Source organism: Myotis myotis, unplaced genomic scaffold (genome assembly GCF_014108235.1).
Source record: "Myotis myotis isolate mMyoMyo1 unplaced genomic scaffold, mMyoMyo1.p scaffold_m19_p_8, whole genome shotgun sequence".
NCBI lineage: Eukaryota > Metazoa > Chordata > Mammalia > Chiroptera > Vespertilionidae > Myotis > Myotis myotis.
In genome coordinates, this window is record NW_023416390.1 from 26,497,491 (window position 1) to 26,512,709 (window position 15,219).

At 43.1% G+C, this 15,219-nt stretch overlaps 1 long non-coding RNA gene across 1 annotated transcript in view; it reads left to right on the top strand.

Annotated features, from left to right (window-relative positions):
- LOC118661335 overlaps window positions 1-15,219 on the top strand; it is a 119,506-nt gene that overhangs the window by 33,287 nt on the left and 71,000 nt on the right. The window contains exon 3 of the long non-coding RNA XR_004969290.1: window positions 5,797-5,936. This is a non-coding gene — a long non-coding RNA (uncharacterized LOC118661335). The remainder of the gene's footprint in view (window positions 1-5,796; window positions 5,937-15,219) is intronic.

Genomic DNA, 15,219 nt, shown 5'->3' on the forward strand with positions numbered 1-15,219 from the left:
GCTGCAGGGGAAACAGCATCCTCAGGGGAGAACCAGGTTACAGTTAGAGCAAGAAAAAGAAGGGAACATTCAGAAACAGCTTGCAGATATAGGAGTTTTACAAAGGTTAGACTTTGAATTGCAGAGGGGAGTGTGGGGTGGGTTCCAAGAACTGGGAGGGGCAGCAGATGGGGTTGAATAGGGGCTAGAGCTTTATAGGGGTGAGTGAGAAAGGCCCCAGGTGACCGGAAAATCTGGACCTTATTAGGGTGATTGACATGCACGAAGAAATGGGGCTTAATGAGATTTGTTCTGGGAGATTCAAGGCAGAGGTGATGAGGCTTTGAATGTTAGAGACTGGGAAAGGGGGTATTTGGAGCTCCCTTTTGACCCTGTTGGAGGTGAAGTCAGAGCAAGATGCTTCCCTTTGACCCCTGTTGATGTGTTTAAGAACCTCTGGAGAAGATTGAAGTTGCTCCAAGCAGGAGCTGTGTTGGGTCCTGTTTATGCAGGGGACAAGGCATAGGATATTTGAAACCCTATTATAGTAAAGTAGCTGACTAAGCAATGTGGGGCAAAGAGAAGCCATGTGAATGCTGCCCTTAAACAAGTTGTGATGAATATATTAAAATTGAAATAATAGTTTTATCATAATCTAAAACAATTATAACCTATGTCAGTGATGGCGAACCTATGACACGCGTGTCAGAGGTGACACGCGAACTCATTTTTTTGGTTGATTTTTCTTTGTTAAATGGCATTTAAATATATAAAATAAATATCAAAAATATAAGTCTTTGTTTTACTATGGTTGCAAATATCAAAAAATTTCTATATGTGACATGGCACCATAGTTAAGTTAGGGTTTTTCAAAATGCTGACACGCCGAGCTCAAAAGGTTTGCCATCACTGACCTAGGTTAATCAGTAACAGAGTCTGTGTCACTTTGATATTTATTTCTCAGAGGAATTTCTCAAAGAGGGTAATTTGTCAGTGATGTTTTTCAGGATGGCCAGTGTCTTTACAAGAACTTTATTTCTAAAGGCACCAATTGGCATAAAACTCAAGTTCACGTTTCACTTTTTAATTTACTAATTGTGAGTTTTCATATTCATTGTATGTTCACTTTTCATGCCTTTTCATATTGGTATTTATCAATCATATTTTGATAAACTTTCCTATGCCTACCTATGTTTCTCATATTGTAGTTCCGGTTAGATTAGCTGGGGGAGAAACACAGGGATCCTGGAAAAACAAGCACAGAGAGAAAAGAGAAAGCATCCAATAACCTCAAGTGTCTTAACTGAGTAGCAGACGCACAGTTAATGCAAATGCCATAAAATGTTTGTGGCATTACCTGTCACTGTCATCACTGAGAAAGCAATAGTGCAAACCCTGGATCTTCTCACGGGAAGAGCTGTTAGAAAAAGCATAGCAAGCAATTTTGTTTGCAAGTACAAGGAAACCCAACTCAAATTGACTTAAATGAAAAAGAAAATTCATGGATTCCCATAACCAGAAGGCCAGACATAAGAGATTTTCAGTGTTTTGATCCATAGACTTTGGCTCCATTTCCCTGTCACTTGCTTAGCTCTGGACCTCTCCCGGGGCCACCCCATCCTCAGGCTGGTGGTTAATTGGAGGCTGTGATTCCAAACATATAACCCATGAACAATAACATCAGAGGAAAGCAAAAGAAAGTGTCAAAAAGCTCATTCTGAAGAGCAAGGGGAAGCCCCCAACACACCTCTTCTCATGACTCATTAGCAAGAATTGTCATCTGCCCAAATACTGATAAGGGGAACGAGCTTACTCTTCAGCCAGAGTTCTGTTTGGAAGGCTTAAGTTCTCTGCATGCTAGTGGACAATCACAAGTGTCCACCTACTTTACTTCTTCCTGTTGGATTTTGCTGAGGGGGTGTATCATGTTTCACTTATTCTTTTATTTTTGGCATCTATCCTGGTGGCCAGTACATAGTTGCTGTTCAAAAATGTCATTGGATAAATAAATAAATGAGTACCCTGAAAGTTGGCAAATCTGATCTATATTTGTCCTCTAGTTAAAAAAAAAAAAGGTCCAAAGAATCCCTTGTTTCCCAAAATTAAAAAGGAAGTCATTTGTTAGAGCATCTTATCTGAAGGGAACTGAGGAAGATACAATAATGTAATCAGAACTCAAGTTACATAGGATTTTACAATAGACCAGATGTCAACCATTTGAATAACATTTAGCAGTAAACAGACATAAGGGCTACATTTTTTTAATGAACAATTTAGATCCTGAATCAAATGAGCTTCTGAATTTCACACAATGGAAGCTTCCAGATTTTCAGGCTGCATTAGTGAATTTATAATTATTTTGCTGGAAGACGGGGGACTGGAATCATGGGTTGGCAATTTGTAGGTATTTCTAACAGATTTTGTGATTAGTGGGACTTAGAACTGCAGTGCTTGACAGAAACTCAACAGAGAGCAGCTAGCACCAGTTTTTAGGAGGGACTTCCTGTTGGCACAAGTTTTCTAACTACTTTCCTCACAATTTACCCAGAACAGCATGTTACAAATCACCGGCATTGGATGACTGTGAGTGGGAGGAAACAGAATACTCACCAGTGCTTTGCATCAGCCTTTTGGGCACCCCATGTGCCCAGCCTACTACGGCTGTTTTTAGGGTTGTAGCCTATTTCATTGCATCAGTGATACCTTGAAGTTTCATGCCAAACTCTATAATGTAAACAGCTCAACAGGTGGGTGATTTGGGAGGAGCCCTCAGTATTTCATGGCAACAAATTCAGTACTTCCTCATTATGGCTGCCTCCTCATCCGGATTCAAAAGAAAACAAACAAGCCCGCCTTCCACCTCAGTGACTGTACACCTGCAAGGCTGCTGTTTACAGGGCTGAGCGGCAACTGTGCTGCCCTGGGCCCTGATGGTCTAACCAGACGTTGCAAATTTGTTAGGCTGGCACAACGTGTGTGGTTTTTCTTTCTTTTTACAACATTTGAATTTGAATGGCTTTAGGTGAGGCAGTCTCTTTTCTTTAAGTCTCACTGTGTCTTATTTGACTCACACATTTATATTACCTGCCCAGCCCCTGTAGGCATTGATCTTGCCAAGCCCAGACTAAACCACAGAAGGAAATTGAGGCGGAACTTACCTAGTATTTAGGTTAAGTAGGGAAAATACAGAGCAAAACAGATGCCTCTTTACCATCCTAGGATAAATGCAACCATTAGCATTTTCAATCATTGCTTCCAGAACTGTGTTGAAGCCCGTATTGGGAGGTGTTGGAGGAAGTCATCGTGAGCATGTGACCACTGTTTGACCTGTGTGCTGGACCTGGGCCCTCAGAGCCTCCACACCCCTTGCCCTGTTCTTGGAATGTTCGTTCTGCCCACCATTCCCACGGTGGGGCAGTTTCCAGGACACAGCCTCTTGAGAGAGTAAGGTGTTGAGACCATCCAGACGGCATACCTTACTGAACCCAGTTAAGGCCTCCATATAAACTTTTAAGATTCTGGAAATAAATTTGGAGATCTACTTGCTAAGCCTTGCATGTAAGTTCCCTTGCTTATTAAACCTGCCGCCTACCACGCTGGCATGATCTGCCTTTTTCTTGGGTCTCTTTTAGCCCTCTGTGTACAGGGGTCAGGTTTGGATTTCACCCAAGAAACTCCCCAGATTTCTAATCAAAGGAAGGACCCCCAGAACATGGCTATCTTTACCCTATCTAGATCAGCGGTTCTCAACCTGTGGGTCGCGACCCCTTTGGCGGTCAAACGACCCTTTCACAGGGGTCGCCTAAGACCATCCTGCATATCAGATATTTACATTACGATTCATAACAGTAGCAACATTACAGTTATGAAATAGCAACAAAAATAATTTTATGGTTGGGTCACAACATGAGGAACCGTATTTAAAGGGCCAGAAGGTTGAGAACCACGGATCTAGAGCGAACTGTGATTTTGGATTGACTTGAACTCAAAGGAGCTTCCTGGAACTACCCTAAGAATGTGTTTCATTTCAATAGATGTCTCATTCTGGGGAGCAGAATAGTATTTTCTGTATGTGCTCAAAGCACGCACTATGACACTAAAGAAAAAAAAATCCTACTCTCCCAGTCCCAGTTTTTATTCTTTAGTATTACAAGTTCTTTCATTTATTATTTTTCTTTTAATATTTCTCATGTAGGTTGCCAGGACAATTTGTCTTTTTCTATCTTTATATACCTTTCTTTACTATTCTAAACTCACGCCAGTATTTGTTGGGCAGCCACTGTGTACTGAGCACTCGCTGAGCTGGTATGTACCAAGCCCTGTCCAGCTGGTGAGCACTTCCCTCTTTCTAATTTCTCTTTGACATATCACCCTTTTTAAAAATCACCCTGAAGCTAAAAACATGATGGTGAGTTTATAACTCTGTTCTTTCATTCAACAAGTATGTACTGAGCAGCTACTATGAACCAGGCATGGTTCTAGGTTCTCAAGACACGGCCCTGAAAAAGACAGAAAGGTCTGTGTTCTCATGGAGATTATATTCCAGTGGAGGGAGACAGATATGAAACAGGCAAGCAAATGCCAGATGATTTCAGACAGTGTTAAAGTGTTAAGTTAAAAAAAAAAAAAGAGCAATGCGGCCTGAAGAGACAGAGACAGCTGGGGTGGGATAGAAGAAAAGGAATGAAGGCTGTTTTAGAAACCGTAGTCAAGGAAGCAATCTCTAGGGATGGGACATTAGAAAAAACCTTGAATGAAGTGAGGAAGTAGCAATAGGAAAATGTAGGAAAAGAGAGTGATGGGGAGAATGTTTACAAGTGAAGTGAATTCGATGTGTTTGAGGAGGAGCAAAGGAGGTCAGGATATCTGGCATTTAGCAAATGTGAGCAAATGAAGATGAAACTGGAGAGAGTGGGCTTTCTAGGGCCTGGCAAGAAGTTTGGACTTAATTCTAACTATGATGAGAGGGCTTCGAGTGTTGGAATGATGTGATCTGATTCATGTTTTGTAGAGAGTAATTTGTTCTGCCGGATTGGATGGTGATAAGGGAACAACACAAAAGAGCAAGAGTTACTGCAGGAATCCTGGTGAGCGGCAACCATGGTTTGGCCAAGGGTTTTAGCAGCTGAGATGGAGAGAGAGGATAGATTTGAGATAAGTTTTGGAGAAGAGCTGATGGGACCTGCATAGGCAGAACACAGGAAGTGAAAGAAAATGAGCGATGATGAATGAGTCCAAACTTTTGGTTGAGCATTTGTTCGTTGGGAAATCCAGGTCCCTTTCCATTGCTCCACTGTTTTTTGTTGTTGCCGTTTTGTTTTGTTTTTTTAAACAAGACCAATTCCATGCATTGTAGGAGACGAGCTCATTGAGATCTGTATGTGCTGTATTCAGTGAGAACCAAGATTGGGCTATAAGTAGATTTGGTAGAACTAGAGAAGAGATGCTAACCCACTACTGAATCCTTTAGATTTTGCCCCTTCTGTGCACAGACCGGTGGTGGACTACTTGGTAACTTTTGCTTGGCAGTGGATTACTTTGTAACTTTTACTTCCATTGCCTTTCAGTAGTCCCAGTTTCCAGCCCTATTCCCTGGCTCCCACTTCTGCTGCTGCTTCTACATCTCAGCAGAATAGGAACCTCCTTGCAAGGCACTGCAAGTTCAGCAGAGTTCATGCAAGTTCTGCCATGCAGGTGCTGTGGCTTTCTGGTTTGGGGAATCTGGAATACTCTCCTGGCTGCCTGAGCAGATGCATAACAGGGTTTGGGGGCTGTAGCAGGGCAGAGCAGACCTCCACTGACGCTTTCTTCGAATAGGGTCCGAGGAAAAAGGCACTGCCACCTGGGTGTGTCTAGGACTGACACCACAGCCCTGATGCTTGGAGTTGACTCCGGGAAGCTGGTGAAGACTGGTGACAGTTTCTCCTCTACAGCAGTTAGACACCTCATCTGTAAAGGTGAGCACAGTAATAATGATGATTGCTTCCCAGAGTTATTATGAGAGTTGTCTTAATCTGAGGGGCAGTGAAGACCCCAGGCAAGTGTGGCAAACTTGGCTTGGAATCTAGAGTCAGACCCCCCGGTTTCTTTCCCATCTGGATTCTGACATCAGAACAAGTTTCTTAACTTCTGTGTGCCTCAGTTTTCTTATCTCCAATAAGAGGATAATAATGGTACCTACTTCAGTTGGTTATTGTAAGAATTAGATGAAACATTTTGTGTAAAATGCTTCAAACTGTGACAGGCATTTGATTATAGTACTTAAAAGTAGGGCTTGATAAGTGACACTTGATGATTGTCTATTAGAAAAAGCAGTGTCTGTGAAAAGTGCATTAAACCCTTAAAATATTAGTTATTGTTTTAATTTTTACCTCCTACATTAGCCTCGCTGATTTTGTTTTCCCAAAATAATTACAGTTTGGGCATGTGAGCCTCTGAGATTCAAATGAGAGGATCACACACTCAGATGCCTATGGGGCACCTGATCTGATCTGTCTAAACAGGTTGTTATGACTGAGCACAGCCGAGTGATGGACAGCTAAATGCCTGTTTCAGTACAAGTTGTGTCACATGCGAGTTCTCCAAGAGAAGCTGGAAGTCTGGAATTTTCAGACAAACTCAGGGTTTAAAATATTGGCAGTCACATCAGAATTGCAAAACACCTTGCTGGCTAACAAAACGTATGCTTCAGGGGGTAGGCCTGGCCCATGGTCCACCAGTTTGGAAACGTCGATCTAGCTGACTGGAGATTAGTTTGTGAGGTCAGCTGCAAATGGGATCCAAGAAAGGTAAGCTGAATGAGAGGATGCTTTAGGCACTAGAAGGAGAAGCCCAGGTGGGTGATGCCCCACAAGTTCCTCTGGGGTAGGAGACAGGTTGGACTTGTGATGGAGGAGGATGCTGACACGATGGACCATGTGACTGCCATACTTCAGAACCTGATGTAGGGCTGGCCCCAGTGACACAGATGTCTGTGCTTTGAATATATAGCTTGTTTGTATTTCCTTGGCAGTCAGGTTACACAGAGGCAGTATTGTTTGTTTCCCACTGCTTCCTGGGGCCTGCATTGCAGCTGCTGTGCATAGCTGTGGATTCTCCAGTTAGGCAACTGCTTGCCTCTGTCTTGAGGTTCCCGTGGGCCTCACCTGATGGAGGGAGCATAAACAGGAAGACTGCTAGAGTCGGATCACGTAAGCCAGCACATTAACCTCAACTATCGAACAGGTGCATGGATGATGCTGGAGCTGAGTTTCACTTTCAATGACCTGGACTATCACGGGGCTACTTGGTTAGAGTGTTGAGGACTCAACAATGCCAAATTAAAGATTTATGATATTTGTAGAATGCGCTTTTATCCACTGGCAGAGAAAAGCAAGTATAAAAATCAGGGGAAAAATAAAACTTAAAAATCACTACTAATATTCAAAATGAGAATCAAACATCTAATGTTAGTGTCTCTTAGGGGCAATTTTCTCCCCTCCTCCCCAGGGATATTGAGCGATGTTTGGAGACATTTTTGGTGGTTACAACTGAGGGAGGGCTTTGCTCCTGGCATCCAGTGTGTTAGAGGCCAGGGATCCTTCAAAACATCCTACAATACATAGGATGGTCCCCACAACAAAGAATTATTGGGCCCAATATGTCAACACTGACAAGGCTGAGAAACCCATAATAGGGTGAAAGAAGAAATAATTCATATAAGTGGGAGGAGGTAACTTTAGAAATGAAATTAGGGCCATAAGTTAAAGGCTGCCATGCACTGGGTTAAAGGTGTGATAATAGCAAATTGTCCACTTCCATGAACTCTTAGCTGGATTAATTACACCAATTATACTTATTATATATTTTATATATATAAGGAAACCTACCTTCTTTTATAATAAGCAAATGTTTTCACTATAAAAGAGCTTAGGTTGCACATAGAAGTCCCCAAAAAGGTGAATGTGCTGATACCTAGAGCAATCATCATATAAACAGGCAGAACCTGAAAAGCAAAACCTAGGGTCTTTGATCCTCCCAAGTGGGCCCATAAATGGTGTCATCGCCACCAACTGCTCCCAGTAGGTGTAGAGTTTATCTTTGACATCTTGCTTTACTGACAGGTGCTTTCAGTATAAGGGAAATTCAAAGACAAGGAAACAGAAGCTGCTGAGGACTCACCACCATGTCAAGTTCAACATTTACAGGAAGGTACCCCTGAATGGACAACACAGGGACACAGGTCATGATTTCCAAAGGAGAAGCTGTACTCTGAGGACAGAGGGCAACACAGAGTGGCTGGAAGGGTTGGGACATAGAGATGAATTGCTGAATTTTGTGAAATGTCTGCTAGAAAGGAAGCAAGATTGGTATAATTGAGCTCTTCCTTTTTCTGTAAGAATGGTTCTGGTTTCTTTGAAGTATTCTTAAAGAAATAAATCATGTCTATTTCCTTGCAAAGGAGAAGGGGTGAGGTCTGGCATTTGAAATATGCACATGACCTGTTAAACCAGGTAGACTTTTTTCCTTGCCCAGAAACAACCCCATTAGGCAACCACAGAGGTCATATCACCCACACGGACCGAACCCAAACCCAAACCCAAACTGGCCTATTGACATGGGGTCCTTAAAAAGTCTTATTTATTAAGCTTAAATGATGTACACATCCCCCCTTTTTTTTCCAGATTGGTGATCCTCTCTCATATTTTCCATTATGAAACCTCTCTCTTCTTTGACCTTGAACAAAATCAGAAGAGTTTGTGTTTACTGAATACTTACCAGATAGATGTTGTAAGCACTTCACATACAGCTAGCTAATTATTTAAGCCTCACTTGTGAAGTACATATTATTATCCAATTTCCAAATGAGGAAACTGAGGCACAGGGAGGTTAAATAATTTGTTAAAAGTAATTCATCTAGTCAGTGAGGAGCTGGAATTTTAACATACTAGGAATCTGTAACATACTAGTAAACACTATCCCATATGGTCGGAAAGCAGGATTTAGACTTTTTCTAAGCAACATGAGTCAGTTTTGCCAGGGAGAATATTGAGAAAGTCAATTGCTTATTTTCCTGAGATTTCTTTGAATTCTCCTTACTATCTTTGCAAGAAAAGAGGATGGCTACTACCAATAAATCAACAAAAAACAAGGCTGTGGAGAAAGGGGAACCCTTGTGTACTGCTGGTGGGAATGCAGACTAGTGCAGCCACTGTGGACAACAGTAAAGAGTTTCCTCAAAAAATTGAAAGTGGAACTCTCATTCAACCCAGCAATCCCACTTCTAAGAGTAAATCCGAAGAAACTCCGAACACTGATTCAAAGGAGTTTATACTCCCCTATGTTCATTGCAGTGTTATTTACACTACCCAAGATTTGGAAGCAGCCCAAGTGCCTGTCAGTAGGTGAGTGGATAAAAAAGCTGTAGTACATTTACACAATGGAATACTACTTGGCCATAAGAAAGAAGGAATTCTTATCTTTTGGGACAGCATTGGTGGATCTGGAGATTTATTATGCTAAGTGAAATAAGCTAGTCAGAGAAAGACAAATACCATATGATCTCACTTATATGTAGAATCTAATGAACAAAATAGACTGACGAACAAAATAGAATTGGAGGCATGGATTCATGGAACAGAATGACAGCTGTCAAAGAGGATGGCAAAGCGGGGACTGGATGAAAGAAGATGGAGAGATTAGCCAAAGAACATCCTATCTAATAATAGACAAACATGGTAATTGACCGTACCTTTGCTACACCTCCCATTGGCTAATCAGCATGATATGCAAATTAACCGCCAACAAAGATGGCGGCTAATTTGCATACCGCAGGCAGGGCGGGACAGCGCAGCCACCAGTGCAAGTCGCCATCCCGGGCCGCAGGCCGGCCCCAGAAGCCCCAGAAGCTGGTGATCGGGGGGAGATGGGGGTCCCCTGCCCAGGCCTGACACCTCTGGTGGAGGTGTCAGGCCTGGTCAAGGGGCCGATCTGGCGATCGGAGGGTGATGGGGGTCGATGCTTCGGGCCGAGGCGTCAGGCCTGGGCGGGGGGCGGAGCTGGCAATTGGAGGGGTCTGGGGGTCCCCTGCTCAGGCCTGATGCCTGAGCCAGAGGCGTCAGGCCTGGGTGGGGGGTGGGCGGGGGTCGAGCCGGCGATAAGAGGGAGATGGGGGTCCCCTGCCCTGGCCTGATGCCTGGGCCAGAGGCATCAGGCCTGGGCGGGGGGTAGAGCCAGTGATCAGGGGAAGATGGGGGTCCCCTGCCCAGGCCTGATGCCTCAGCGAGAGGCATCAGGTCTGGGCGGGGGGCGGAGCCGGTGATCAGGGGGAGATAGGGGTCGACGCCTCTGGCTGAGGCGTCAGGCCTGGGTGGGAGGCAGAGCCGGTGATCGGGGGAATATGGGGGTCCCCTGCCCAGGCCTGACGCCTCTGGCGGAGGTGTCAGGCCTGGGCAAGGGGCTGATCCTGCGATTGGAGAGTGATGGGGGTCCCCTGCTCAGGCCTGATGCCTCTGGCTGAGGCGTCAGGCCTGGGCGAGGGGCCGATCTGGTGATTGAAGGGTGATGGGGGTCGACCCTCTGGCCAAGGCGTCAGGCCTGGGCGAGGGCAGAGCCGCTGATGGGAGGGAGATGGGGGTCCCCTGCCCAGGCCTGACACCTCTGGCAGAGGCGTCAGACCTGGGCAAGGGGCAGATCTGGCGATTAGAGGGTGATGGGGGTCGATGCCTCTGGCCAAGTCTTCAGGCCTGGGTGAGGGCGGAGCTGGTGATCGGGGGGAGATGGGGATCCCCTGCCAAGGCCTGAAGCCTGGGCCAAAAGCGTCTGGCCTGGGGGGAGGAGGGGGAGGCCAAGCCAGTGATTGGTGTGAACTACAGAGGAAACACCTTTTCTGACCGCTCATTGGTTAAGCTCCCTGTATGCCACTGGTAATATTCTTAGTAACTTGGGTAATAAGAATCCAAAAAGGTGATCTAGGGTTTTTCACCACACACAAAAAAAACACGATGGTCCGCTGCTGGAGGGCTAAGAAATGTCATATCCTGCCCTAGCCGGTTTGGCTCAGTGGATAATGCCTTGTCCTGCCGATGGCAGGGTCTGAGTTCAATTCTGACCAAGGGTATGTACCTAGGTTGCAGGCTCCTCCCTGGCCAGGGCACAGGTCAGGGCTCATGCAGGAGGCAACCAATCAAAGTGTTCCTCTCACTTTGATGTTTCTCTCTGTCTTTCCCTTTCTCTCCCACATTCTCTAAAAATCAATGGAAACATATCCTCAGGTGAGGATAAAAAAAATAATAAAGAAATTATTATTATATGAAAGACACATCTTGAAAATGCCTAAAGAAAGTTGTCATTTTTTCATGGTGAAGGACTGGAGTCTGTGTTGATGAAAAAACCTTGCTGGCTGCGGTGACTGGCAGTGGCTGCAGCAGCGGAGTGATGGGGCTGGTGCCTTCTCCTGATCAGCCCGGTCACCTCCCACAAAGGGAGGCCAGACTGCGGCTTAGGCCCTCTCCCCAAGGGGAGCAGGGAGCAGGCCTAAGCCATCACTAGGACATCCCCTGAGGGCTCCCAGTATGTGAGAGGGGGCAGGCTGGGCTGAGGGACACCCCCTCCCCCAGTGCATGAATTTCGTGCACCGGGCCCCTAGTATATGCATAACACAGACACAGACAACAGTATGGGGATGGCCACAGGGAAGAGGTGGTGGGGGGCTGGGTGGAGGTGGGCAAAAAGGGAGAAAATGGGGACATCTGTAATAGTGTCAACAATAAAAATAAAGTAAAAAAGTTTATAGATTAGGAGACATTTAAGGGGAGTCTTACGGGGTTGATGAGGCATCATTAGGTAAGAAAATTGACTGTGTGTTAGATAGTGATTTAAACTTATCAGCTGGGTGATGTTGAACAAGTTACTTCCCATCTCTGAGCCTTGGGTTCCTTATTTGTAAAGTGGATAATAAGACAATCTTGCATTGTTGTAAAGATTAAATGATTTAATTCAGGAAAAGTGCTTAATGTAGTGCCTGGCACACAGAAAGAGCTCAATAAATACTAGTTCTTGTTTTCGCAGAGAGCCTAATGATGGAATTATAAAAATAGGGGTAGATTAGCAAGCAAAGCTCAGATAAATATTTTAAAACTGTGGGATTAAATTCTGGCTCTGCCACTGAGAAATAAGGTGACCCTTGGATAATTATTTGACTTTTTGGAAACTTTAATGTATAAAGCACAGGTATGACATATTCTGTGAGTCCACAATATGTGGCTATCTTTATCATTTACTAGGTGGTACTCTTCTGATCTTAAAAACAATATCAGGCAGCACAAACAAAACTCAGGAAGAGGAAGCTAGAGATTGGACAACTAATGTGTCAATATTTTGATATATAGCAACAGCTGTTACTATTTTGGTACAAGAAACATCACACAAGGAAGGTGGTAGGATTTATGTAGCTGGTGGGGGCTTTTTGAGATCACTTGACTTTTTCTCAGTACCAAAATAGTTAAAGGTGGCTCAACATAAAATGGATGTGGCATGAGAAAGAAAAAGAGAGGCAGTGTGAAAAATAAAGACTCGGATGATGGGTGTGTTATGGGTATCTTGAGAGCAGTGATAGGTTTTCCCTGTCATAGTCATCACATGAGATGACTGCTTTCCACCTCTGGGATTTGGTTAATTTCTCAGCTCTTTCCCATAGAATCAGATCCTAGGAAGGATCGCCCTCTAGAGGTCAAACGAAGTAGAGACTAACTGCAGATGAGATTAGCACCCATGAGGATTTGGGAGCTGAAACTCCTAATCTGAGTGGAGATGACTGGGTTCTGCAGAAGGGGAGGGACTTTGACATGTCAGGCTAATTAGCATAATTCAGGTAATTAGGTAATCCAGCTTACTTCCCCTCTGAGGCTTCCCCATTACACTCATTAAACAAAGCGGCAACTCTTTAATGACAAATCCCTTTCATAAGCAGGAAGTTCAAGATCACTAAACAGAAGACACAACAGTTAATCAGCAACGGCTGGCCCATTTCTATTTATTTACTGTCATCACTGCCACAAAGAGTGATTACTTTAACTATATGTGCACAATTTGGTTAATTTGTCAACTCTGGACAGAATGAATTAAAATGTCAGGTCCACTCAATTTCACTTGTGCTCCTCTTACACTGCCTGTTTACAAATGTCCTGAAGTAAATTGATGAAGTGCATGTAGATAAGACTGAGAAAGGCATGGTCACAGCTGTGGGTCTGAGGGTGGAGCATAGGAGAAGTCCTTTTGAAAATATAATCACATTTATGAATGCATGAACATAGTTAAAACTGACATCCAAATTTAGGAGAAATTTTAAATTAAATTTTTATTTTTCAATTTCAGTTTATTTTCAGTATTATTTTGTACTGGTTTCAGGTGTACAGTGTAGTGGTTAGATTATCAAATACTTTACAAAGTGTTCCCCTGTCACCACACACAGTTACGGCAGTATTATTGACTATACTCCCTATACTCCTTTCACCTTTTTACCCAGCCCCCCCTCTGGCAACCATCATTTCACTCTCTGTGTCTGAGTCCGTTTTAATTTTATTTGTTTATTTTGTCCTTTAGATTCGTCATATAGGTGAAATCATGGTATTTGTCTTTCTCTGGCTGGCTTATATCACTTAGCACAATTCCCTCTGAGTCCATCCTTACTGTCACAAAAAGTAATATTTTCTTCCTTTTTATGGCCAAGTAGTATTCCATTGTGCATATGTACCACAGCTGTTTTTTTTATCTACTCATCTAATAACTGACATCCAAATTTGAAGTATATTTTTATTTGAAATTTACTTCATAATAAAAGTCACACTCACTGAAGTTATTTTGTATTGATCCACTTTGATCACTAAAGATCAAAAGCATTGGTTTTAATATTAGTAACTTTTCAGCTCTGAAAAATCATTTTCAGAGCAATATAATTTGTTGAAGTTGTGTAATCTATTTATATATGTAAATCCTTCATAAATTGGTAATACATAAGTAATGGAGCTTTGTAGTCAAGTTCTATGCTATTTATCATCAGTGTGTTTAGAAAATTGCACTAAAAAGGGAATAAATCGTATTTCTTTTAAGGTGTTATATTTCGAAGTGGATTTTCAGTTCCTCATTGAAAGTGGGTGGAAATCTGATTGGACCTTAACTATAAGCTCTTTTAAGACCATAAATTATAGGAGTCACAAAATCAGTAAACAAGAGTTATAATGTCAGTGAAATAAAAATCTGAAGTACAAGTACTTTTAAGGTCAGATGTGAAGTTGACTTGAAAGATGCAGCACTTAAAGCTCAGGATAAAGATTTGGATAACCAGAAGGAAAAAGAAAGACTTCTTTGGCTAAGCACAGAAATATTGGACAACTGACTTAAGTTTAACAAGATACATGGAGAAGTATTTCTTTTGCATCACAGTTCTGAGGAATGAATGTAAACCCCTCATGATGGGTTTTTCAATTCAGCACCGTGCACAGAACAGCTCCTCCAATGCTGCAGTGCAATTGCAAACAGCTAGTCAGCCTGTGGGTTACACCAAGAAAATACATGTAAACCCATTGACATTTGGCTCTGACCAACAACCAGGGAGACTAGCTGGTTGGAGAGAGAGAGAGAGAGAGAGAGAGAGAGAGAGAGAGAGAGAGAGAGAGAGAGAGAGAGAGAGAGAGAGAGATAATTATTTTATGTTATTTTATTTTATTTTTTAAAATATATTTTATTGATTTTTTTTACAGAGAGGAAGGGAGAGAGATAGAGAGTTAGAAACATCGATGAGAGAGAAACATCGATCAGCTGCCTCCTGCACATCTCCCACTGGGGATGTGCCCGCAACCCAGGTACATGCCCTTAACCGGAATCAAACCTGGGACCCTTCAGTCCGCAGGCCAACGCTCTATCCACTGAGCCAAACCGGTTTCGGCTATTTTATGTTATTTTAGGTTAATGAGAAGAACATTCTAAATTTCTTCTGAGTGCTTAAGGAACCTCTTGAGTTTGCTCAGTAGTGGTTGGATGGGGATAGGGGTTCATAAGGACAGTTAATAAGGACTAAAAGAACCAAGAAGTCTGGAAAACCTGTGACTTTGGCATGGAAGTAGGAAGAGCTGGCATAAATGTTTCCTAGAGTATTGATTTTTATATTAAAACATATTTTTTGTTTTAGTAAGGGAGAAATGCCCACCCATTGACCTAAAGCTAAAGTGTTGTGCTGACAAGTTTGTTTCCCAGTAGCAGTAT